The sequence below is a fragment of the Balaenoptera physalus genome (assembly GCF_965194825.1).
Source record: "Balaenoptera physalus genome assembly, chromosome: 1".
NCBI lineage: Eukaryota > Metazoa > Chordata > Mammalia > Artiodactyla > Balaenopteridae > Balaenoptera > Balaenoptera physalus.
In genome coordinates this window covers 58,187,998-58,215,009 of record NC_138882.1, presented here as the reverse complement: position 1 = coordinate 58,215,009, position 27,012 = coordinate 58,187,998, and the positions used below count along the sequence as shown (strand labels likewise).

The following is a 27,012-nucleotide window of genomic DNA, read 5'->3' as shown; positions in this document are numbered from 1 at the left end:
ATTGATTAAAAAGGTTCAGATGACATAAATCACTGGGGGAAGTGAAGAATACATTTGCCAAAATGAACATGAACACCTTCTTAAGACAATAGCACATAAGAATATTGCAATCAAAGATTTAGAGACAAATCTGAATCCCCTAAAATACCTACTTCTTTGGCCAAAGTAGAGCAGCAGCTGACCTTTAGATTCACATATTCTGGTTAGGAAGTTAAGGTTGGCTATTGAAATTGATTTCTCAAGATAAATGTCCCACATTTTTTTTTTTCTGATAGGATGAGTTCACCCTCTTTTAAAGAAAGGACAGTCTGACACTCTGACACTGAGCAATGAAAATATGGTAGAAACAAATGAAAGTTTGCCACAAGATACCAACCTAGCTATTCAATGCTTTGCTGTAGGCAGACGCTTTCTTAGGACCTAGTTCGTCTGTTTTTGTTTTAATTCATCTCAGGGTTCAGCTGTAGTCATTTTATCCCAACAGATGTAACTTTAGACTCTTAATGTGGGTGATGTAGTTAAACTCATCTTAATGTAAATTTTTCATGGTGGGCCATGCGTAGATGGTCTCAGGGGTAACTAAAAAAGAACTAGTTTCATAGCTAGAGAGAAGGGTAAAACTTTATTTCTTATATAATAATCAGACCTGTAGTCAGTGTATTATCACAAGATCCAAACTGTAATGACTTTTTTTTAAATGGATCCAGGATCTGGGGAGTGGGCAATGGACACCAGAGAGGAGATTGTATAATATATTCTCAGTATTGTGAGGGAAATGCCATTGAAAAACAAAGGAAGACAAAAGAAAATGAGGAAACTACTTTCCCCCATTAGGGTCCACGAGTAGAGTACAGCGTTTGTCAGGAAAACTGCCGTATGAGACAGAACTTGCCTTTAATGCCCAGAGATATTTGCTGCTGTCAAAAGGTGCACAACTTAATCTTGCCTACTGGCTGATGTTCCCAACTATTTTCTATTAACTGAGCCCAAAATCAGATCCAAAGACACTTCCCCACAGCGAGTAGGTGGATGGCTCGAGGGAACGAAGTGCTCCGAGCATGTGGCACAGGGAGATGGCAGGCCTGTCTCAGTCTCTCTCCAGCAGCCCCCTCTCTCCAGCCACTGTGTCAGTAGTGTCTGCGTGCTGGCCCTGGGCACCCACGCAGCCCTCTTCTCCCTGTCTCCCTTGCGGATGTCCCTGTGTGCTCCTGCCTCTTGCCGGCACGTCCGCAACCCAATTCCCTTTCTACAGCTTGCTGCTCCTACTTATTTTCCCCGTCTGATTCTGTGTAACTTTCTTTTTTTCTTTGATGAGACCACTGATTAACATTAACTTTGTAATGATAACAGGCACAACAATTACATCTTGCTTCCTTGGATGACTGGCATGTTTGTCATTTAATCATCACCTTAACATTGCCAAGTACTCTTACTGACCTGATTGTACAGATCAGAAAAAACAGGCACGGAATGTTTAAATCTCCAACAAAGGTCACTTGGTTAGTAAGTGGCAGATCAGAAATTTGATTCCAGGCAGTCTGGTTTCAGAGTCTGTGCTTTACTTCCTCTTGTATACTATTTTTTGTATTAATCTTATACTATACTACATAATTTTTGAAGGCAGTCAATTTAAATGTTGTTTAATAGTGCCAGTATTTGTTGGTTGCTTACAGGGTTCAAGACTACTCTGACTCAATATGATTACATTACATTGCGTCTATTCATTCTTTTGCTTAATAAGTATTTAAAATTTCTTGTGCACCTACTTTGTCCTAGTCCTGCACTAGGCTTTCTATTCAGTAATAATCACAACAGACAGGATTCCTGTCCTCCTGAAGCTTACAGGATAATGGAAGGGACAGATAACACAAAGTATAATCAAAAGCTGTAATAAAGGTTGCAAAAGGAAAGAGAAGTTTGTTACAAGAGAGAAAATAGTTAGAAGCTAATTTAGATTGAGGAATGAGGATCAAGGAAAACTTGTGACATTTTAAGCTGAAGCTCTAAAAGATTAACAGAAGCTAACCAGCTGGAGAGGAGTAGTAAAGTGTGCTATAGAAGATCTTTTGTTTCTGGCAAAACAGTGGACTAGATGCCGGTATAAACTCTTCTGGTACAGAACATCTAAAACTTCTAGATAAAATAATTAAAGTATATTTTTAAATGTGTGCCTGAGTGAGTGGGAAAATAAGGAAGAATTTTAGGAGCCAGAAATTATGTGAAAACCTGAATTCTGAAATATAAGTAAATTCTAAACCTATACTTTGTTCTTTGGCCGTTTGCTGATCTCTGGTGGCCTAGATCTTGGCCTTTAGCAGGCCTTGTGCAGAAGACAAAGACAAATCCGGGACTTCTGAAAGGCTTCTGTTTCATAGGTGAGCTAGAGGGAAAAGCCCAGCCACTCCATATACCTCGTCTTCCCAGAGGGAGACAGTTGGGATAATCACCCACTTGGCTTTGGTGCTTGAGTGCGTGAGAGTCATATGCATCAATCACATTCTTCTATATGAAAAGATATTTCCTGGTAAAAAGAAAATGAATTTCATTATTAAAAACAAAAACAAAAAACATTTTCTGGACAGAGGACATGCTATGTGGGAAGGCCCTTAGGGTAAAAGGCATTTGACCATTTCAGAAAACTAAAATAGCTAGTATAGATTGAGCAAAATAAGTGCTGACAAATGAGGTTGGAGATGAAACCGGGAACCAGATTCTTGCAGGTCCTCAAAGTCTTTGGCTAGGATTTTGGTTTTTATCCGAAGTACAATGCAAATCTTTTTGAAGGGTTTTCAAGAGATTATCTGATTTATGTAAGAAAGAATAGATTAGAGAAAATATAAAAGTAGAGAGTTACTCTCAAGGTAGAAGCAGAGATAAAACTACAGCAATAATACAGGTGAGGAGTAGATTTGGCTTGGATTAGGGGCAATTGGAAGACATTAATGGATTCAAGATATATTTTGAAAGTAAAACCTGTTGATGAATTGGATGGGGGTTTGAGAATGAGTAGAATATAAAGGGTTATCCCCAAGCATCTGGCCTGAATAACTGGTTGTCCAGAGGTCTTTTTCTGAGTTGAGGAAGTCAGGAGGAGATAGAGAGAGGGAAGATCATGAGTTTGGTTTCAGAGATGTTGAGTTTTAGAAATGCTAAGTTTGACAAGAAATGCAAGTGGAGACAGAACCACAATTGGATGTAATAGAACTAAAGATATTTAAAATATATTTATATAGTCAAACTCATATTTGAATAAGCCAGTGTGTAATGATAATGGAAATTTACCTTTTACAGGCAATCCATTTTATAGTAAATTTACTTGAGAGGCAAATTTGTTAAGTAGTAGAATTTTATTGTAATAAATACCCATTTAAATTCACATCCCTAGGATGCAAGAACTGGATATATTTGCAGATGAAGTATAATATTCTGGGAAAGACACTGTCAGAAATTGGCTAATTGTTCACCAAACCTATTTTCCTTTCTTCCTGCTGATACAGCTTGAACTACATTTCCCAGCCTCCTCTGCAATTAAGTATAGTCATCTTACTGAGTTTGGGCAGAGGAATGAGAGTACAAGTGATGTACATTTATTCCTTTGGTTTGGCTGTTTTAAAAAAAAAAAAAACAATTCCCATATAGCTTCCATGCTTTCTGTCTACCCTTTTGCCAACTAGATGTCCTCAAAGTGACCTTGGAAACCACATACTGAAGGTGATAGAATCTCCATCAGTCAGAGTTCCTAAATGACTACAGAGTTCAGAAACCCCCAACTCCACCCTCCTGCTAGCTGAACTTTGCATGAACAAAAAATACACTGCTTTTATTTTAAATCACCAAGATTCTGTGATTTAACAGATTCAGTAGTTTGCATCACATTAAAAGAAGATGTCGATTTTCTTTCAAGGTGATATCAAGGACCTAATTTCATGTCCATTCATTTTTTTCCCCATTTTTCTTCCATGCATGTTTGCTGACATATGTAACCAGGCAATTCGAGTAGGTTAGGATGTTAGGAGGTTTATATAGGAAGTGAGGGAATTTGAGATGCTTGAGGTATGAGAGAGGAGCTGAAGGATAAAATTGCCTCCTCTTCTCCATGTAACCATATAACCATCACTCCTCCTCTGTGTGGCTGAGTAATTCATTTCAAAGATTTATACTCTTGCAGCCATTTCTTCCCACCTGTTGATAGCACCCTCATTGCAAAACAGAGTTGATGAAGACCATGATCACCTCTCCCTTGCCTTGTTTGACATTCACATAATCAAATTTACACACTGGGATGTAAAATAATCATAAAATTAAAACTGAGAAATATCTTTTCTTCCTTTATACATCTGATAATAGATGCCACAGGGTCTCTCATGGTAAACACTTTGGGGAGAGATGCAAAATATATCAGAAGATGTGTACATCTCTCACAGAACACGTTGAAATCAGAACATCCCACTCTGAATCTTTGGCCATTGGATTAGCCAGTTAAACATTCTCTTACATCATTTTCTTATAATTTATTTACCAGTCTATTTGCCTTGCTGGACCTTTAGGACTCCTTCCCTCGAGTGAAGGTAGGAGGTAAATTCAGTTCCATGTACTAAATACCCAACATAATTCCTGGCTTCTTGGTATTGTAAGTGCTTAGTAATTCCTTGGTTAAAAGCCAAATGAATGATGAAAGTAGTATGGTTTGTATCTGGCTGATGGGAAAAGTGTTCCTAGTAGTGTGCAGTATATGGATTATTTGCTGCAGAGAATTTCTTTTTAACCACATCAGTGATGTGCCTTTAAGGTATGGGTCAATCAGCAATTCCACTACTGGGCATATATCCAGAGAAAACCATAATTCAAGCAGACACGTGCACCCCAGTGTTCATAGCGGCACTATTTACAATAGCCAGGACGTGGAAGCAACCTAAATGTCCATCAACAGAGGAATGGATAAAGAAGATGTGGTACATATATACAATGGAATATTATTTATCCATAAAAAGGAACGAAATTAGGTCATTTGTAGAGACGTGGATGGACCTATAGAGTGTCATACAGAGTAAAATAAGTCAGAAAGAGAAAAACAAATATCGTATATTAACACGTATATGTGGAATCTAGAAAAATGGTATAGATGATCTTATTTGCAAAGCGGAAATAGAGACACAGGCATAGAAAACACATGTATGGATACCAAGGGGGAAGCGGGGGCTGGGAGGAGTTGGGAGATTGGGATCGGCACATATACACTATAGATACTATGTATAAAATAGATAACTAATGAGAACATACTGTATAGCACATGAACTCTATTTAATGCACTGTGGTGACCTAAATGAGAAGGAAACCCAAAAAAGAGGGGCTATATATATATATATATGTATAGCTGATTCATTTTGCTGTACAGTAGAAACTAACACAACATTGTAAAGCAACTATACTCCAATAAAAATTAATTTTAAAAAAAGATATGGGTCATTATCTGGCAATTGAAAGTTTTTGTTTTTTGTTTTTAAATAAAGAAGTTTATTTATTTATTTATTTATTTATTTATATTTGGCTGTGTTGGGTCTTCGTTTCTGTGTGAGGGCTTTCTCCAGTTGCGGCGAGCGGGGGCCACTCTTCATCGCGATGCGTGAGCCTCTCACTGTCGCAGCCTCTCTTGTTGCGGAGCACAAGCTCCAGACGTGCAGGCTCAGTAGTTGTGGCTCATGGGCTTAGTTGCTCCGTGGAAAGTGGAATCTTCCCAGACCAGGGCTTGAACCCGTGTCCCCTGCATTGGCAGGCAGACTCCCAACCACTGCACCACCAGGGAAGCCCTGAAAGTATTTTTATGAAAAAAATTGTTATTATAATCTTTGTTGTATAAGGAATTTATCAAAATTTACGTCTCCTTTGATGACTACATCTTCAATTTGTGTGCTCTAAAAAAATCTGTCACATCATACAGTTGACAGAGTGTATAATTTTGCAAGAATTAGGCAAATTGCACACGTAGGGACAAGTTGGGCACATGCCCCTACAGGAGCTTTAAAGGAATGCATTGTGGCCCTGTTGGTAATTGCCTTCTCTTCAGTTCCAGTGACATATGGCTAGGCTTGGGTAAACAGATGTTTGTACCAAATCAGGCACTTACTGTCTCAGCTCAGGTGTTAGGCCAGGCTGAAGTTTACAGCTGTGCCCTGCTTGAAATTCCAAAGCCATAGCAGTTTATTCTCTGAATACAGTGTGCCTCTAATCTAGAATATGGCATTGTTGGCTTCTGGAATTATTTTCTTTCCCAGTCTATAAGATGATAATAAAACCTGTTCTCATAGGGATCATGATAAGCTAAGTGAAATTCAGTTCTGAATTGTTGTAAGTGAAATAAAAAGCTTTCATCTATGTGGTCTTAGATGACAGAAATGTGATTATAAGTAAGCCCCAATTTCTTCTAGGCACACTAGTGCCTAACCATAGTGAATGGATAGTTCCTTTACAGAAGTCGGTATATTGATAACTTCGGTTCCTTAGAATACTAGCAGTAGGTACTATTTGATACAACTCTTTCCAGGGAATTTCTAGCTGGCTGGACTAAATTCCCATGCCTTTTGTGGTATAGTATATGGACTTTTATCTTGGTAGTGATTACATTTAAGTATAAAAGAAAAGCTTAAATGCAATAAAATAATCATTTCTCTATGACTTCCAAGAAGCAACTAACGCTTCTTGGAAGTCATAGAGAACCTTGGGAAAAATGCATGATTTTGTTTATCAGAACTGAGGAAAGCTTAACCACTGTAATAGGTAGGCCAAATCTCGGAGTATCTGTATACCCACAGTCCTTTTCTAAGGGCTCCTACCTGTAGCCTCTTCCTGAAGATATCAGCTCTACGCAGTGCATATAGGTGGCCATGCTCTGTATTGCTTGACCTTACCACCTACATTTGACCTAAAGCAGGCAGAAAAAAAAAAAAATGTTTAAGCAGTCAGGCTGTTTGGAGAAGACCTAGCACCTGTGCCTTACCTAACTGATGATGGTGACATAGTAGGCTGATGAGATCCTCTCTCTTAGGAAAGTTTGAAGGAGAGAGAATTATTTGGTAGGGACAGAAGTCAAATGCTTAACCAGAAAAAAGTCAGGCAGAGATGACATGAGTCAGTAGAAGCCATGAGTAAGCAAGAGTGATGAGTAAGTAAAAGCTAGGTCGTAAAATTTTTAAAAATTGTGTGTGGGCGAGAAACAAAGATTTTACTTAATATCTGTAGGGGAGGAGCATGATCAACAAATTATTGTTGCCAAAGACACAAGGAACTAAGCAAACCATTACACGTCTTTCTTATCCTGGGCGACTTGCAGTTCTCAGTCTATGCTCCTGTGCTTCTCATGAGGCCTGGTTAAGCTGCTTTCCGTGGATTACTATGAGGCCTAGCCACATGGCATACCTTTGTTCCAGATTTTCACTGGAATCCTTGCAATAATGTTCCCACTCGTACTCCTCTCACACACACTCATGCACAGCCACACACAGTGACTTGAGATAATTGATTCTCTATTCTTTGTAGCCAAAGGATCCTAAATGACGCAACTGCTCTACAAGTTCAACTTTTATTACTTTGGCTCTGCAGCCAAGGCAAGGACTGATGAACAATAGCAGTTTGTTTTGTTTTGTTTTGTTTTTTAACTTCTTTACTGGAGTATAATTGCTTTACAATGGTGTGTTAGTTTCTGCTGTATAACAAAGTGAATCAGCTATACTTATACATATATCCCCGTATCTCCTCCCTCTTGTGTCTCCCTCCCCTCCCCCCCATCCCATCCCTCTAGGTGGTCACAAAGCACCGAGCTGATCTCCCTGTGCTATGCGGCTGCTTCCCACTAGCTATCGATTTTACATTTGATAGTGTATATATGTCCATGCCACTCTCTCACCTTGTCCCAGCTTACCCTTACAATAGCAGTTTTGTGTCCTCCTGAAGAGGGGTACAGACTTTGAACAGAAAAGGCAACTTAAAGATGATGTGATATAGGGAGGGACCAGAGGAAGATGGGTAATGCTAATGACAAAACATGGCATTTGAGGAGCCTACGTGGAAATGTGCATTAACAAAAAAATGTAAGCATAATATTTCTTCTTTTCCCCCTACTGCAGTATGAGTTCCTAAGGCATTCATCACGGTATGCCTCTCCAGTGCCAAGAAGAGGGCTTTGCACATAGCAGGTGAAACACAAAACTGAGCACATAATGTGGCCCAGCTATCGGTTTGTCTTAAAGTTTAGTATCTGCTTTGAATTGACTGGTAAAAAATATACTTTCAGGCAGACTAAACTGAACTGAACTGAAGAGAGAGACATGAGTGAGAGATGAGAGTAGAATTCCCAGAAGCTTCTGGGAGAGGTAGAGATAGATAGTGTAGAATAGCCTAGAAACCATGGGAGGAATTTCAAAGAGCCGGATAAGAAACTGCCTTCCTCATTCATAGGACTAAGGACCAGAACATGCTGTTATCAGGAACATCTGCAGAGCACAGTACAGCAAAGCCTTTCACCAGAGAACATGATGTAGGGCATAGACAGTGGAGGAGAACTGGCAAAAACAAATTCTAGATTGTAGTTTTTAAATGGCAGAACAAATGTCATGGCATCCAACTGCACTAGGAGAACAAAAAGAAGAAACACGACTCCATCTTCAAGGAAAGTAGGAGGCGTGTACAACCCCATGCCACAATATGTGATAAAGAACAAATAAATGCAGTTGAAGAAAGATACCCACAGCTGCAGATCCCAGATGAAGTTGAAAGAACTCTCTGAGGGGCAAAACCAATAATGCCCAGTTTAGACTAACAGGACAACATGTATGGGCTGGCAGCAGGAGCTTCCTTGGGCATGAAGAAGCAGCAGGGTAATGGGTTCAATGAAGAATCACACGGACAAGGCTGAAAACGTGAACAAAACCTTACTGGGAAAACAAAAATGTAGGGATCGCATCTTTAATATAAGACAGCAGTAGATTTAGAGGAGAAAGCTTTTTTTTTTTAATTAATGTATTTATTTTTGGCTGTGTTGGGTCTTTGTTGCTGCGCACAGGCTTTCTCTAGTTGCGGTGCTCAGGCTTCTCATTGCGGTGGCTTCTCTTGTTGTGGAGCACGGGCTCTAGGCACTTGGGCTTCAGTAGTTGTGGTTCGCAGGCTCAGTAGTTGTGGCTTGCAGGCTCTAGAGTGCAGGCTCAGTAGTTGTGGTGCACGGGCTTAGTTGCTCCGTGGCATGTGAGATCTTCCCAGACCGGGGCTCGAACGCATGTCCCTTGCATTGGCAGGCGGATTCTTAACCACTGCGCCACCAGTGAAGTCCCGAGGAGAAAGCTTTAAATAAGGCAAAGAAGGATGATTCATAACAGCAATATACTAGTAGTCACCTATGAAACAGAAACTACAGAAAATGTGAAAAGAAATAATTACATGATAGTGGTAGGAAATGTTAATTCACTCATCTTAGTTCATAAGAGACCATGTGGACAAAAAACAAGAAAAAGAAAACCCGAATAAAAATAATGAATGAACTAACTATTTGATATTTGTCACTCTGTGTCCTGAAAGCTAAGAACAGACCTTTTTAAATGCTGAATAAAAACAAAACAGACCATAAAGAAAATGTCAGTGAATTCCAAAAGGCAAAATGAATACATATAGCATTGTCTAATCACATTGCAGTGAAACTAGAAACTAAGAAAATAAATAGAAAAAAATTGTATTATCACCTGAACATTTAAAAAAAATTTTTAAACAACTCTTGGATCATAGAGAAAACCAAACAGGTTATAGAAAATCTAGGGGGAAAAGCACTACATGTCAGAACCTATGGGACAGCTAAAAGTAGAATTCAGAAGCACTTATCTTGATGGAGAAAGAAAATAACTGAATTAAATATCTAACTCAAAAAGTTAGAAAAATAATCAGTAAAACAAACATTAGAAAGCAGAAAGTTGGAATAACAATAAAAGTTAATGAATTAGAAAAAGAAAATTAATCAGACTAATAAATAAAAGAGCTGGTTCTTTTTTAAAAAAATCAATTAAATAGATAAATCTCTAGCTAACCTAATAAAATTGAAACTTGGGTGAGGAAGAGAACACAGAATGAGAAATAATAATGGGGAAATGATAGAAACAGAAAAGAATAAAATAATTATAAGAAAATATTTTGCTCAGTACTATGCAGATTAATTTGAGAACCTGGAAGGAATGTATGCTTTTCTAGGAAAACAGAAATAATCAATACTAATCTCAGATAATTAGAAAATCTAAACTGACTATTTATCACAGAATAACTTCCCCCCAGCACCCTCAGGGAAAGCCTGAGTGAGGCCTGGGTGATGTAGCAGGGGAATACTAATAACCTTTCAGGACCAGATCATATCAGTCCTTCCAAATATATGTGCTTTACCGAACGTGGAGATTTCTCACAGGAGACATAAGAAACTAGTAAACACTTGTTCTTGGGGAGTAGAACTGGAACTAAAGGACAACATTAGAAGGAAATCTTATTTTTTACTAATATCTTTTGTACTTTTACTATTTTATACCATTTGCGTATGTTGCTTATTCAAGTGTGAGGAATTTAGAAGACCTTTGTTTCACATTTGGACAAGTTCACGACACCATTTGGCTTCTGTTATTTTGTTTTGTTTACCCTAATGTTTTGGTAGGTAGAATTTCTTAAATGCCCTTCGAAGATGTCCCAGCCTAATTCCTGGAACCTGAGAATATGATGAGGTATGACTTCTCTGATTATATGTCACAGTTGACCGTAAAATAGGGGTATTATCCTGGATTTTCTGAGTGGGCATGATCTAATCATATGAGCCTAAATGCAGAGAGCTTTCTTTGGCTGATGGCAGAAGGGAAGTCAAGGAGGGAGGAAGTATGAGAGGGACTCCACGCACAGTTGCTGCTTTGAAGATGGAGGGGACCACGGGAGGAGGATGGCAGGCAGCTTTAAGGAGCTGAGGGTACCGCCCCCCCCCCCCCCACCCAGGGATGGCTGGCAAGGAAACAGGACCTCATCCATACAGCCACAAGGAGCTACATTCTGCCAACAAGCTGAAAGAGCTCGCAGGTGGATTCTTCCCCAGAGCTTTGAGATAAGAGGCCAGCCCAGCAGGTATCTTGATTTCAAGCCTTATGAGAACCTGGGCAAAGCCCAGCAGAACCCACCCGGACTTCTGACCTTCAGAGTTGTGAGATAATAAATGGCTGTTGCTTTCAGCCACTAAGTCTATGGTAATTTGTTACACAGTAATGGAAAAGTAGTAGAGTAAAATTATATTTTAAAACCTCCAAACATGTGGGGTTTTATGAGGACTTAGAAATGGGAGCCATCTTTCCTCCTGTCTGGAGGTGGTAGGATGGTGCAAATCAGCTTCAGAGCCCCAGGCACAGGGACCACATGTAGAGTCAGGGTCTATGTGATTCCTGTTAAGTGCCGTAAGTAAAATATACTCTGCTGTATTTTCATTATTTTCTCTAATTGTGTAGAAGTCCAATTTTATTATTATTTATTTTTAGTCAGGGACTCAGTGTGTCAGATAACAATTTTATTATCTTAATGAAGAGAATAAATTTTTTATACCTGTTTTGGTTTTTTTCCCTGTTCAGATTATAGTCTTGAAAGCAATTTTGGGGGCATTTCCATTTTAAACAATCTTTTCTGTTTTCAGTGAGGAAGTTGGAATATTTTTTCTTTGGATATCTTAGGAACTTAGCTCCTACCTTCCTAAAAATTCTTTTGTTTTTGTGACCTAGATTTTAAATTTGTCATTAGAACAGTTTTTGATCATGGCAGTGGGGTCAAATGACACTGTAATTCTTTGACTAGTTTTTCCAGAGTATTACTTATTTGACTTGCCCCAGTTTTGTTCCAATGGCAATTTTATCTGAGACTGAATATAGTTTACCTTTTAAATTGCTAGACACTAAAAGTAATCTTTCAATTAATTATTTGAGTTTAGTGGTGTGGGAATCAAATATTTAATTTTTATTTAATCGATTGGAATTTAGTAAATTTTTGCCTCGAAATGTTAACCCCGAGAACTGCAGAAGAGAAGCATATCTGTTCAGGTCTCCAAAGAGCACAGGAAGATTCAAGAGCGTGGGGAATTGCTTCTGTGGTCTCCATCACTTCAGATTCCAAGTAGAAAAGCACAAAGCAGTCACAAGCAAGTCAGTGTCAGGAGCCCAGCATGATCAGCAGATGCAATAACACACAGAATCTCTAATACTGAGTTTTGATGCCTTTTCTTTCTGGTAAGTTACGTTGTCCAATTTTCCTTTCCTGGCCCATTCCAGGGCCTTGTCAATAGCCTACCGAGGTCAGGAGATGCTTCTGCCTCATGTACAACACCTCTGGGTAGTGTGGTATAAAAAGATTTATCTATGATAAATGTGAAACCCAGGAGGAAAAATTTTAAGCAACTGATTTTAATGACTGTACAGGGTCATTAAAATGAACCTGTTTGACAGAACAGGTTTGACAGAACAAACAGTTTCTATTTTGCTTTGATAATCAAGTTTCTTTAAAGAAGGTATTGGTCATGTTTAGCAGAAATTTGTCATTTTCCTTAAGGAAATGAAGTTAAATATTTTTGTTTTGTCTTTAATGAGATATTTCTAAAAGGAAGGGAACTGTATTATTGCTAATTCTGTTGTGGATGGAGGCATTCAGAGCAGCCACACTAATTATATTAGTGCTCTGTGCCAAAGCATATATAATGACTGTCACTGATTGGTGTCTAAATTATGAAAAGGTAAAAACTTGCATAATAGAAGAATGCTATTTGGAAGAAAGCAGGGTGCTTTTCTTGAAGTCCAGTAATCTTTTTACCTAATCAAACTACACCTTACAGTGTGCTTTGTCTCCTTTATAAACCATACTTTACAGATACTGATTTAAAAGAAATTCCCTCTAGTGGAAATTCTAATTTTGGAATTGTGCATAATTTAGGGGGGTCACACTTCCAGGTCTCAGCTCAAAAGCTAGCTTTCCTCCAAAGCCCAAGCCTGGCTCTGGTAGATTATTTTCAAAGACTCTTGATGAACTATGCTAAAGGAAAGGAGGAATGGTACAGATCACCCTGAAATCCTGGTTGACTCTCTCCTGCGTTTGGGGTTTTCCTCTGGCATGTTTACCTTCTGAATAATGCTTCTCCTAGGCTAAATATAAAAAAATTAGTTTGCTGTCTGAACCCTCCACCTAATAACAGATGTGTCAGAGTCATGCTGATGGTAATGATATGCTAGCCACAAAAGAGAAAGAAACCTGTGGGAATGAGGCTTTGAGAAGTATTATGAATGTCATATTGTAGAAAAATCTTGACTAATAAGAAAAAAAAAAAAAGAAAGAAAAATCTAGCGCCTGGTAAATTCAGCATCAGCACACATAGTTTGCCTTCAGTAATTTGGACCTCTGCAGCTTTGGGGCAATATTGCATATAGGTGGTATAATAAGTTTATTTAGCAGAGTTCCATCAAGTAAATATAAAAATCTCAGTTTTGTTATGGTAATAATATTGTCCTCATGTTTTTGTTTTTATTTTTTGTTCAATGATTTCATGAATGAATTGCCTGGTAGAAAAGCAAGTAATACACTTCCCAACCTGATATTATGTATGTGTTGAAGCTAAAGAATGTCATACAGAGGAGTGCCCTTATTCATAAAACATTAGGGGCAGAGAGGGAGGAGGCTTTCCATGTTTTAATAGCAAAGACCTTTTATTGTAAAAATTATTATTATTCTTTTAGAAACCGTATAAATTACTGAAGGGAAATATGACCAAGAATATGTTTTGGGTGAATAAATGCCAGATGCCCATTTCACTAGGTGATTAGTATTCTAAATATTTTTCCATTAGCTAGTTTCAGCTCAGGAAATAGATTAGATGCTTAATGGCCTAAGCAGCCAGGAAATGAGCAATATATTTATAGATTCCACTAATGAATTTTAAGTAAAACTTCTTGCCTATTAAAAATTCTAACTGCAATACCCAATGTAAATGCTTTTTTAAAAATGCTTTTTAAAATATTCTCTCTCCTCTCTTATCCCAGCCCTTTTGAAGGTCTAGTATTCTCAGTAAGGAGAAGAAGTTACCTAAAATCATATTTTGAGGAAAGCCTGAGTTTATATTAAGTGTGGGGAGTCAGTTACCATTGAGCCTAGGTCCTGTGTTTTAGTAGCAGAGACTAATCCGTTTCTGGTCTTGTTTTGGAAATCTATAACAATCTGACAGAGCAGCCACCGTGGACCATTCTGATGGCCCTATTAGGGCGCAGAGATCCTCCAGTCTAAAAGGTGCTGGAAGAAACTTATTTCCACCTTATTTAGCCCTAGGAGTTTAGCTGTGCTCTGTGGAAGCCTGGGAGTGACTGTATCCTATACGTAGAACAAAGGCAAGACAGGCTTTGGCTTCTGTTAGGGCCCTTGCTTAAGAGTCAAGAGTACTTATTCCCACCGTAACTTCACCACTGAATAGCTTTATTTGGGGCCTTTGATATAAGCAGTTGAGTTAGAGACCCCAGAGGCCCTGTACAGCTCTTACACCATATTAGTCTAAATCCCACCTGTGATTTCATAGGATCCTGAAGTAAGCATTCTACTCCCCTTCAGTGGGCCTTTTTTTCTGCACCTGGTAAACAAAGATACAGGCTCTTGAGATAGAGGGACTGTTAAAATCAGAAAAGAAAGGCTCAAATCAAAGACATTTTAAATGAAATGAGATTAAAAGATATTTATTTTTTATGGGAAATGAGGGATTAATACTTGGATCTTCATCGTGTATAGAAATTTCTTTCATTTTCTTCCTACAGCCTATTGATTAAAGTTCGAATTCCTTGAGTTTTTCATTCTGGTACCCCAGATGTTTAGCACTCTCCTCTGTACATAGGAAAAACTCAGTAACTATGTGTTCTCTTGAATTTCACTAAAGTACCATTTAAAAAAAAAGTAAAGTATCAACTGCCTTTTAGTATTTGAATTGTTTTAAGCCAATTTTTAATGATTGATTGATGTTTATGCGGTGGCCCATTTTTATTTGCTTGTACTAACAGAGCATAGCTTTCATTAAATGGACAGTTCAAATGAGAAGATAATTTGTGTTCTTGAAGCCAAGCAGGACCCTGTGGGGCTCCTGGGCACGGGAGCCTTTCTGCGTCCCCTGTTTCTTGTTTGTAGGAAATAGACTCCAGCCTCCATGACCTTCCCTGAGTTCCAAAGGGCAGACTCAAACAGTTGCTAATCAGGGAAGGGAAGGAATGCAGAGACAAGGGAGGAGACCACCTGAGGCCAGATCAAAGAAACTAGAGAAGCTCATAAGGAGACCACTTGAGGCCAGATTAAGGAGTGCAGGCCCTGCACACACCCTGATCCTTGTTAGCAACTCTGCCCTTGAACCATTGCTATAAAACTCCTCACCAAAACCTCCTGGGTTGGGACACACAGTTTTTGAGGCATGAGGCTGCTGTGTCCCCCCTTTACCTGGCAAATCAATAAAGCTATTCTTTTCTACTTCACCCAAAACTCTGTCTCCGAGATTCAGTTTGACACCTGTGCACAGAGGCCAAGTTTTTGGCATCATTCTTAATTTTAAAATATTATATAGTCCTATTCCCATGCAAATGCTCTCAGATCAAACTGACTAATTACATATTGGAATACCTGGACCAATTTATTTTTTTATTTTTTTAATTTTTTATTTTATTTTATTTTTTTAACATCTTTATTGGAGCATAATTGCTTTACAATGGTGTGTTAGTTTCTGCTTTATAACAAGTGAATCAGCTATACATATACATATATCCCCATATCTTATCTGGACCAATTTAAAATACAACTTAAGGGAATGCCCTGGCAATCCAGTGGTTGGGACTCCACACTTCCACTGCTGAGGGCACAGGTTCGATCCCTGGTCAGAGAACTGGGATCCCACAGGCCACACAGTGTGGCCCAGGAGAAAAATAAACAAAAATAAAATGAAATGAATGAAATAAAATAAAATTTATACAGAAGCAACCAAAGGTTCACCACTGCATTTTACTGGGTCTACCTTTTATTTTTCCATTTTATTTATTATATTTTTAAGTTATACCTTTAGATTAAAAAGCCCCAGGATAAACACACGAGGAAACCTTTCCAAGTTTAAGTTTTAAACAACACCACACTCTTCCTCCCAATCTACACCCCACCTAATAGCAGCAAATCAAGTTAATCAAGTAGTATAACCCTAAAAGCATGGAGGCTCTATCCTCCCCATCACCTGCTTTTACAGGTCTCCACCAGCAACAGTTTCCCCTTGACAGTGTTGTCGAACCCAAGTTCATGTGCCCAACACACAGTGAGACCAAACAAACAGAAATGTCGGAGTTTGGAGCAGCAAAAGGTTTACTGTAGGGCCAAGCGAGGAGAACAGGTGGCTCTTGCTCAAAAACACCCTGAACTCCCTGATGGTTTTTGGGAAAAAGTTGTTATAGGCAAAATTTGGGGTGAGGGCTGCAGGTGTGTGACCTTCTTCTGATCTGCTGGTGGTGAGGTAGCAGGGCGGTGCTCCAGGAATCTTGTGTTCAGGGAAGTTACCATCCTCCACCTGGGTGGGGGCCTTAGTTCCAGCAGAAGAACTCAAAGGTATTGTTATATATCAATATATCCCTTGAGGAGGAACCAAGACCCTGCTTTATCAGTGCACTGTTGTTCCTTGACTGTTCCTCCTTTGTTCCTGCATTCCCTCCCTTCCCTAATTAGTAGCTGTTTGAATCTGCCCTTTGGAAATCAGGGACTGTCTAGGCAAGAATAAATTATATTTTAAAAAGTGAGAGGAAAATGAAAGGGAGAAAGTAGCATAAGAAGGAAGAAGAAAACAAAGCCAAGTGGGAGAAAAGCAATGTCTTTGATGGGGTGTGCCAGGGTGTGGCAAACCAAAGCCTGACAAGCTGTAGACCTCAGCCCCTGGGATGCATATAGAATAAGAGCTAAAGAGGTGATGGGTGTAGTTACATAGCTTTGATCAGAGTCAGTGCTTCCTATTGAAACCCGGCAGCACACAGTGGGGCCCTCCCAGGTACAAATCCTTTCCGTGTCCCCCGTTTCAGTTGCCTAAGCCCCTAGGCTTTGGTTTCCTCATTCTGTTGCAGGAAGGGGGACCACTTCCAGGGCCCGAGAGTGGGCTCTTGTCTAACACTCAGAAATGAATTGTCCGAGGAGACACATGTGCAGACAAAGCAAGAGACTTTATTGGGAAGGGGCACCCGGGGGGAGAGCAGCAGGGTAAGGGAACCCAGGAGAACTGCTCTGCCACGTGGCTCGCAGTCTCAGGTTTTATGGTGATGGGGTATGAATGTGGGGAGGAAACCTTTTTTCCACCCTCTCAGGTTTGGTTTCTTGGGGCCTGTGAATTAAACTGACAAAAGGCATATGTTTCTTTATAGATGTTAATACTTTTACATGAATGGAAACTTCACAGAAAAGAAGTGAAAAACCAAAGAGGCCGTTAGACCTGGGGACCATTTAACAAAGGGTGATAAATTGTGACTAGACAGAGGAAAAAGGGGTTGGGGCTTGTAGGGGGGTGAATTGTGGGAAGATGACTAGGAAACGCATGGGGGAAACATGGTAGATAAGGGTTGTAGAGGGGGCATCTTTACAAATGGAAATTTCCTTTGCAAAAGGGAAACGTATGCCCTGCTTTTGGGCAGATAGGGGGAGGGCAGAGAGCTCCTCCTATGTCTGCTGTTTCTCAGTTGCCTTCAGCTCCAAATAATCCTTAAGTCACCTTGGCATAATTTTGGGGTGGTGTATTGTGATCACCTTCAGAAACATAAGAATCTGAAAACCCTTTAGAACCCTGTGTCTCTGAAATTCATGGCTACTAGTGTAGGGGAGGCATCAGTAATTTTCCCTCTATCCTTCTAGGTTCTTGGCTGAGACACCTCCTGTAATAAAAGACAGATTAATAGGATAAAAACAAACAGAAGTTTAATAACATGCATACCTCCTGTATACATGGGAGATACCTAGGAAAACTGAGTACCTTCCCCACATAGCCCAAGCAACCACCTTAAATAACATCTCCAGCTAAAAACAAATGATGTTTGGGGGGACAGCCATTAATGGGAGGTTGCCAGGAAAAGCACAGTAAACAAGGGCAAGGTTGTTATGCAGAGTTAAGTCCTTGCCTTCTCCAATGATAAGAGTTTCTAGAAATTTAGAATCATCCTCTCTCCCTGTACAGAGAGGGAGACACACTTAAAAATGGAGACTGCTCTTATAAAATGTAAATGTCTCTTACAAAAGGGTAACTTTTACTTGATTTTCAGAGCTTTTCCTGTGTCTGCTCTTTCTTAAAAATAGTCACCCTAAAATAATCATTATGCCTAAGAGGCATTTTTTTGGTAGCATATTCTGCTCCCTTTCACTACCTTATAAAACTGATTGATGAAGTTGAATGATGCATATTTCAACATGTAACTAATTAATACTGATACATAGACAATACCTCTAACAATGAGATACCCACAGGTGATTTGTGATTTTCCAATTTTAAGAATATTTAATATCAAAATATCAAGTTGTATATGTTAAATACATACTTTTTTTGTCAATTATACCTCAAAAAAGCTGAAAAACAAAAAAGTATTTGAATGTTCTGGTTGTAATGTCTGAGGCAAAGACCTTGTCAAAGTGAAAGAAAATTTGTCACAGCTATTAATCAATGACTCATTTTTTTGGATAATTTTTTTTTCATTGAGATAACATAATTTAAACTTAGTGAGGCTATTAGCTTTTTTTTTTTTAATAAGTGTATTTATTTATTTTTGGCTGCATTGGGTCTTCATTGCTGCACACGGGCTTTCTCTAGTTGTGGCGAGCGGGGGCTACTCTTCATTGTGGTGTGCGGGCTTCTCATTGGGTGGCTTCTCTTGTTGCAGAGCACAGGCTCTAGGTGCGCGGGCTTCAGTAATTGTGGCACGCGGGCTCAGTAGTTGTGGCTCTAGAGCACAGGCTCAGTAGTTGTGGCTCGCAGGCTCTAGAGCGCAGGCTCAGTAGTTGTGGTGCATGGGCTTAGTTGCTCCACGGCATGTGGGATCTTCCCGGACCAGGGCTTGAACCCATGTTCCCTGCATTGGCAGGCAGATTCTTAATCACTGCGCCACCAGGGAAGTCCCTTTTGGATAATTCTGAGATACCATCAGTTGAGTTTGAAGCTACAGAAATTATTTTTAAAAGTCTGATGGTTAGAAGTTAATTTGGGATCAAAAATAATCCCTCTCCATAAATTTAATTTACTGTATATCCACGGTTCCCAACTCAGGGCAGTTTTTACCTCCGGGGGACATTTGGCAATGTCTGGAAAATTTTGTCACAACCTTGGGGGAGAGGTACTACTGTTTTCTAATGTGTAGAGGCCAGTAATGGTACAAAATATTTAAAATGCACAGGACAACTCCATACAGCAAAAAATTATCCATCCCAAAATGTTAATAGTACCAAGGTTGATAAACTTTTCTATATGTGACTCTATGACTCAGGATGAGTTCTTCAAATTGGAGTGTCTACTCATGTTTAATTCCGGTAGGTCTTGAAAAGAAAGTAAAGGTCATTAAAATCTCACATCTCAGCCATGCACATCATGACAAACTGCTTGCTGACTCTTAGATTTTACTCTTACCTGGATAGTTAGATCTTGACAATGGATTCTTGAGTGTAGTCCGAAGCAATGTTATTACTATGGGAAAACAATAAAGAGAAAGCATGTATTTATTTATTTATTTATTTATTTATATTGGAGGATAATTGCTTTACAATGTTGTGTTAGTTTCTGCTGTAGAACAAAGTGAATCAGCTATATGTATACATATATCCCCTCCCTCTTGTGCCTCCCTCAAGAGAAAGCATTTACAAGATCCTACTAATTGGTATTAATTGTCCAATCTGAGCAGGTTTAAGGCCTGAGTAATTCTTTCATAGGCAACAATTCTTGTATAATAGTAGGCTTCAAAGTGGAGTCATGGACTGTAAAGCTAAAGTGGACTCGACCAATCACCTAGTCCAATGCTGTTGTTTTAAAATAAAATAAGAAGCTGTCGATCTAAGCTCACATGGCGTTTTGGTTGCAGAACCAATACAAGCCATGTTTACAACCGAGGCACAAGGCACTTCCTTCTCCTCCGTGTAGATATTCATCACATTTGTAGGCTCTTTTCGTTGGCTCATTTGTTAAAGTTGACCCTCACTAGACTCTGCATCAAGGTTTGTTCAACGTGGACTTTAAGAAAACTCAGGGAGGAATTGATTTTGTGAATAAGGGGATTGATAGTTGCAACCCTACAACATTTACACAATTTGCAACATAATATTAAAAATGAGGAGGGGGAGAAGTGCAAGGGTAGGGTGGGGAATTTCCCTTGAATCCTCAAAATGATAGAACTGGAATTCTACTTACTATCTTTCCTTTCCCGACAACAGTTGAAATTCTACAGTAATTTTCCCTTCGGTTATTTGCATTTTTCCTTTTTAAAAAAGTTTCCATTATTATACCTAATAGATTAAATAGCATTCCTTTTTACTCACTGAGTTGCTGTAGTAAGATCTGTAAAAAAAGGTTATTCCAAAATGCTGACATTAAAGAACAAAATTTTCAGGGATCTAGTAGTTTAAGCAACATCATGAAGCCATAGCTTTACTAAGATACATTTTTTTTTAAGTGTAAACCAGGCTTATGACATATCCTGAAACTGGGGATTTGAAGAAAATACTGTTAGAGAAGGAGATTTATAGAGATCACTGTTAGTAGTAGTAATTGGAGTATATCCTGATCTGATTTAATTTGAGATATTCAAAATAATTAGGCTGTTGAGTGTAGAGGTGAGTATAATCATCACCATTTCAATAAAGTTGAAATATTAATGTGCTAAAGTACCATCTCATTTGGTGCCAGTGGAAGACAAAATGCTTAACCATTATTGCAAAAATCACTAAACCTCTCTTACCGCCTAATTAGCTGGTTAACTCATTTTCCTTTTTGCTTTTCAAATGCTGTTCCCTGATTTTGCGTTTAATTTATCTTTTTCTGAAAACCTGCTAATTTCACGTGCATTAGCCCTACAGAAGAGAATGTTGCTTAGCAACCGCCAAAATAACTAATAAGCCTGTATCTAGTAAAGCCTTAAAGGACTTATTTATTTTAAATTTATGTATTTCTTTATTGACCATTAAAATCAAGAGGAAGTTGGTTTCACTTTGAATTTCTTTCAAGTTCTGCTTTTTATTTTTTTGGTTAATTTACATATGCTACATATTTTGTACCAAAAACAAAACACATAGTATGTTTAACATGAATGTCTCTTTTCTCCCATCAACCTCTTAACATTGCTCTGTGTTCATCATTTGCTTTAGTTATTCTTTTCTAACAGAATACCCTATCAATGATAATGCTGACTAAAGAAATGTTTTCTAATTCATTGGATACAGAATTCTACAATATTGCTTTTTAATGCCTAAGAGGCTAATTTTTTAAGGAAGAAATACATTAAGGTTTTAAGAGAGGGAAATACTTAGAGATTCAGTTGAAATGGTTGATATTACCCATAATGGTTTTATTTTTGGTTTTTTGACCCAGAAGTATCTCAGAAGAGTCATCTGAGCTAAGGGCTTGGGGTGGGAAGTGGTGCTATCTCATTGCAGTCTCCTATCAGACTCCTGTCACTTAGCCTTGGCATGTTCGCTTGTCAGAAGTTTAAGTCTTCCCACTCTGGCATACAGAGCTTTAGTGTTATCCAAATTTGAGACCTGTTTGCTTCACTCTGCTCTGTTCAACTGCCCTGGGGCTCCTTTTGTATTCTGCGGTGTTGAAAAGTTAAAGACCACTTCTACAAAAATATTAATAAAAAGAGCACAGGCAACTTATATTAATAGTGCCAAGGCCATCTGCATTAAAAAGAAATTACATGTGCTTTCAGGAGAACTTTAGTCTTGGAATGAAACTCCTTTACAAAATGGCCGCTATCTTCCAGGCTTTGGCCAAATTTATAGCTTATTTTCTTTCACAGGAAATAACTCCTGGAATATCATCTTGCATAATGGTTAATTACCCTCTCCACATGTCGGAGGTGCTTTTTTTTTTTTAATGGACTATCTTCAGTAAAATATTATCCTAACGTAAAATAGTGTTTTTTAAAAAAAATAATAGTTAATTACTGAAAGCTGCAATAGCTATAGATAATAGAGTAATTCACCTATAATTGGCTAATGTAGGACCCATTAATAAACTATAATCTGTAAAACCATATATACTGTGTTCACATCTCATATTGTCAACCCTTGTATAAAGAGAACAGTGCAGAATAACTGGAGTTAAGTTTAAAGATGTATGTAAAAATGAATACTTAGTATAATAAACTATCTGATATAAATACAGTATGTGCCAAAGAGTCAAATAGTTTAGGACAAAAAATAATCTTTTAAGAGAGGTATGTATGAGAGAGAGAGAGACAGAGAAAGGGAGATAGATAATGGGGAGAAGAATGGAGAGAAGACAAAGAAAATAATGTTATGGTTGAAGTTTAAAAAACTCTTTGAACGTTAACATGTTAGCTTCAAGACCAGCTTACTGTTCAGTTTTTCCAGGGGAAAAGAAAAAAAAAATTCACAAGACTGTTAATAGTAAATAAAATAGTTAATAAAAGCAGCCACTTATTAATGCTTCAATTCTGTGTTTGCAAGCATAGATAAGGGGCAATTTCTTTTATCCTTTATAAAGTTTAATACCAGAACTCTGCTTAACATTAAGTTTATTTAGCCAGGCTTATGAGCCAGTTTTCCTGTAATTATTTTAGGCAGTTCTCCTTATACATGGGAATAGAAAATTGAAAGTATGGCTAGAACATTTGATAACTGAAATTTTCATAAACTGAAACTTTTATTTATTTTAGCTCTTAATTTTAACTTATTCCCATAGCCTATTTGACATAGATGATTAGAAATAACATCTACCAATTAGAGTCACAAATTAGAGATTTTCCTTCTTTCCCTGTTTTTGCACTCTTTGAAAGAGAGATACAAGTAGTGAAGTGACAAAGAACTAGTTGCCCATTAGGAGAAGCAAAAGACATTATTTACATAAATTAAAATTCTCCACAAACCACTAATATTTAATACATATTTGTATTCAGTTTTACAATCTGACCATTTATTCAGATTTGCTAGTATAGAAGCATATAATCTCAGCTAAAGTAATTTTTTTTTCACTATTATTTCAATAATAGTTAAATGTTGGTCATTTTAGTATTATAAGTCATAATCTCATATTACATTGCATAATTAAAATTCTCCCTAAATGCATGCTAAGTTTAATATAAAATAACGGTTTCATAGCAGTTTTGAACATTTAAAATTTATATTTAAGAACACATTGAAAATTTTAGTACAGGATAATAAGGACAACATAATAAGGAATGCATAGCCAGAAATTCTAGAAATTGACAGCTGCTTGTTTTGCCTTTGATTCTTTATGTATCTGGTTAACTAGTAGATAGGCCTTTTTCACCTAAACATTTGCAGCATTACTTAGATCTCAAATGGACATTTAAAATAAGAAAGATGTTTTGCAGAATACATATGTCCTTATGCCTAAAGGTGGTTATCATATTAGAATTTCTTACTGAAAATAAAATCTTTGGTCAGCTATGCAGGCACTAATATTTCAGCTATGCAGGCACTAATATTATCTCTTAACTTCCTGCTTAATTTGAAGAGGAATTAAAGCATATGGATTTTAGCTATTTTTATGATCCTCATGATATTAGAGAGATGTTCTCTATGATGACACATAACAATTCTTAAACCTGAAATGATCACTTTTTGGGAAAAAATTTTAGATTGAACATAAAAAATAAACTCTTATCAAAATGAATAAAATTAGAATGCTTTGGGCATTGCCACTGCTGTTAAAAAGTTAATACTTTTTATTATTTTACTATTAGCCAATTTTAAGCAATTTACTATTGCCCTTAACGCAAAGAAAAAGCCAATTTTTAGCATCATGAAAGCCACCATTGACAGTTCAAAGAACGCTGCCTCAGTCCACATGGTATTTTCTGTTGTAACAGACTGTTAATATGTGCATTAATAAATTATTAATAAATAATATTATCAGATGCAATGAGTTTTTAGTTCATATTTTCAATATATAATGATATAATATGAAAAACAATACTAAGAGAAGAGAAATACAGAGTCCCGCTTTAGAAATTTTAAAGTTTCTATTTCAGGATCTCCAAATTGAATTTTTTTTTCTTCTCTCTTGAATTCATGTTATGCAGAACTTGTTGTAGGTGGAGAAAAAACAAAAAGCAGAAAAAACCCCGAGCTTGTAATCACGTATTTCGGTTTTAATCATGTCTCTGATTTACTAGTGGTGTGATCTCAAATACACTTAGGGCAGTGGTTTCCTCTTCTGTAAAATGGGGATAATAAAACCAGCTTCACAGTATTGTTGCAAAAACTAAAAGAGATAACAATGTAGTTAAAGCTCCCCCCAGCACAATAACTGTTAAATTTCTGGGGTTTTCCCCTCCTTCCGTCTTCACCCCTAATCAAATTCAGTTGATATCTTTGAACCGAAGTAGATTACAGGTTTATTGGTCAGTTCTAAGCTTCTGGATAAGCTGTTACTCTAAACTATTGCATAGGATATTTCTTTTGACTCTAAGATCCAAATGAACACTGGAAAATCTTTTTATAATACAGTTATAAAGAAAGATTTTGTATTTCCACATGATAGCCCATAGTAACAGTGTTTTCTTGATCAGGTTATGACCGATGAATATCGTTATACAACAAATGCTCTCTTTGTTCCCTGTTCTTGTCACAATTGCTCAATTTAATAAGAGGAAATTGATTAGGCTCTGTTTGCATTGTAGTCAGGAAACTGGAGAGGGAAGCTGGACTGTAAGAGATCCCCTCCCACCCCATTATCAACCTTTTACCTCCTCTAACCTGCTTCAATTATTTCTGACAGAAGGACCTGTGTAAATTAACAGATTGCTCCCAAACAAAGCAACATCTAGAAAGATTCATTGTGTAGGGAAAACTGGTACAGGATTGGAGTTGTGGGACACCTTTTATTTCTCCCTCCAGGATTTTTATTAATTGGACAAGAAAATAGAAAATAGAGGCATTGACTGTGTTCTTATGTACTGAGAAGAGACCCCACCTCATTTCTAAAGGTTATATTCCATCTTCTCCTCAGTTTTTGGCAGATGATCTTACCACTCCAGTTGTCTTTTTTCTTTCTTTTTTTTTTTTCACCGTGCTGTGCAGCTTGCAGGATCTCAGTTCCCTGACCAGGGATTGAACCCAGGCCACAGCAATGAAAGCCCTGAATCCTAACCACTAGACTACCAGGGAACTCTCCATCATTTTTATTAATCAACTATCACTAATCAAATACTTTATAGAGCCTGGCACCTTACTAAGGGCTTTTATGTGCATTACCTTATTCCTCATAATATCAGCACTGTTATCATTTTCTCATTTATGGATGAGAAGACCAAGGGTGAGACAGCTTATGGAACTTATTCATGGTCAAACAGCTAGTATGTGTCAGAGCATTGTATCAAACCAGGGTATTTTGAACCCTGGAGCCCATGTGTTAACCATTATGCTATACTTACTCTAATGATAAAAAATGGAGGCTAGAAAGGCAGAAACCCTGCAGTCTTCGAGGACTGCCCTTGGCCTACATACCTTGTATTCCAAATTTGTTGACCTGAGATTGGAAACCTACCACAGGCTGATTCAAATCTGCCTTTGAAACTGTACCTCTTACTGTACCTAACATAAATTCACCACTCTGGCCAGGCTAATTTTATTTTCTCTCTAAAAAAATTACTTCACTTTGCTTATGAAAATCCAATCCATTTTTTCCATGAAGACTTTCCTGTCTGCAGAAGGACTTAATTCTATTACAATCCTAATATGACTTGACAGACATGGTGTATTGTATTGTGTAACCTTAAGTGTGTGAGTGTCAAGGAGATCCCAGCGTGGGAGAAGCAGTGGTGTCTGGCACAGGGCTGATTCTCCGTACATGTTTGCTTACTTCCCTTATCTTCCTGTAGTCATGAAGGGCATGCACTTTGCAGCCAGACAGGCTTGTTTTTGAATCCTGTCAGTTCCATTTCTAGCTGTGAGAATGGAGTCAAATCACTAAACTTCTCCACACTTTAGTTACTTCGTCTATAAAGCAAGGATATTTATAGTACCTAGCTCATTGACTTACGCGAAGATTAAATGAGATTCTATGTCTAGGACATAGTGAGTACTTACTAAATACTAGCTGCATTATTATTATAGAGAATTTTTAGTATATATTAGTCATTATTATAACTAGATTATATGTTACTATATTACACATTTATAAGCCCTCCTCATGCACATTGCATGCATTTAGTAAATGCTGCTGTTTTAATTTTAATTGATATAATTCACATACCATTAAATTCTTCCAGTTTTAACTGCAGGATTTTAGCCAAGTCCACCACTGCAAGCTTCTGTATATGACCTACTACAGGGATCTGAGGGCCCATTTGGAAGAGTTATCCAGGTTGGGTCACCAGCCCTACAGGAAGAACTTGAGACAAATGAACACTAGAATGAAAACGAGTTAACACTTTGTTGTTCTCTAAACCTACCTTCTGACCTTGTGAAAAAGGAATTTGAAACATATTCCATGTGGAATGGTTTGATTTAGTGGTCAGTAAAACTTAAAAAAGTTATTCAAATGCTTTAGAAATTAAGGTAAAGTTATTTGCAATTACAATTCAGTTGTATATTCTGCTCAAAATGAGACAAGATGAAGCATTACTCGTATTCTTAGATGTGTTTGGAACCGTCCTCGCTTGGGGTGATAGCAAATATCAGTGAATGCTTAGGAGCACTTGCAATGCTTATTTTTGGTTAGGTAAAATTTAAGTGAATGTGTTGTGTTAAAAAACAAAATTCAAC

At 37.8% G+C, this 27,012-nt stretch overlaps 1 protein-coding gene across 20 annotated transcripts in view; it reads left to right on the top strand.

Annotated features, from left to right (window-relative positions):
• RABGAP1L (RAB GTPase activating protein 1 like) overlaps nt 1-27,012 on the top strand; it is a 786,837-nt gene that overhangs the window by 665,091 nt on the left and 94,734 nt on the right. The window contains exon 22 of one of the 20 annotated variants that reach the window (XR_014256715.1): nt 10,673-12,269. The exons of the other annotated variants lie outside the window; for them this stretch is intronic. The gene's annotated coding sequence lies outside the window, so the exon portion shown is untranslated. The remainder of the gene's footprint in view (nt 1-10,672; nt 12,270-27,012) is intronic. 20 annotated transcript variants of the gene reach the window in all.